The 661-nt window shown below is 37.1% G+C and overlaps 1 non-coding gene across 1 annotated transcript; it reads right to left on the bottom strand.

Annotated features, from left to right (window-relative positions):
- Positions 1-328: 328 nt before the first annotated feature.
- LOC122106568 lies at positions 329-436 on the bottom strand. Its single transcript, XR_006147199.1, has one exon. It is a non-coding gene; the product is annotated as a U6 spliceosomal RNA (small nuclear RNA).
- Positions 437-661: the final 225 nt, after the last annotated feature.

The following is a 661-nucleotide window of genomic DNA, read 5'->3' on the forward strand; positions in this document are numbered from 1 at the left end:
TCTCACTGTTGCATTGGTTCACCCTTTGTCCTTTGTCTCACCATTTTGTGATTCCTCTTCCCTTCCCCAAACCAGACAGATGTATATACAAGACACAGGGCACCAAAATAAAAACCAATGACAACAGCGGATAAGCCAAAGGGGGAAAATAATAAAAGAAAAAAAGAAATAACTACACACAGTACATTGAAAACAAAACAAAACAACAAAAACCCTCTTGTTTCTATATCTTGGAATTCATTTTGATTAGCATCATTTTATATGGTCATATGTATATAGCTATTGAGCTATTGTGGTCCTCTGCTAGGACTACCCTAGACAGATTCTAAAAGCTATGGAACACTTCATGAATTTACGTGTCATCCTTTGCACAGGGGCCATGCTAATCTTCTCTGTGTTGTTCCAATTTTAGTATGTGGGCTGCCAAAGCGAGTACTAAAACATACTTTTAATATGCTGTCTCCCTGCCAGATAGTATATCCAGTACTTAGAATGAATTGATGAATGAGCAGCTGTTTTTAGGGATCTTTAAAAACAGAATAGTGTACTAGGGTGAAATCATACGTTCTCTGATAGAGCAATATTGAGAAACAAACTAAATTTGACCAGGAAGTAAATTAACCATGGCTTCCTGGAGGTGTTACAGCTGAGAATTTTGAAG

Source organism: Dipodomys spectabilis, unplaced genomic scaffold (assembly GCF_019054845.1).
Source record: "Dipodomys spectabilis isolate Male_0828 unplaced genomic scaffold, ASM1905484v1 ptg000042l, whole genome shotgun sequence".
NCBI classification, from domain to species: domain Eukaryota; kingdom Metazoa; phylum Chordata; class Mammalia; order Rodentia; family Heteromyidae; genus Dipodomys; species Dipodomys spectabilis.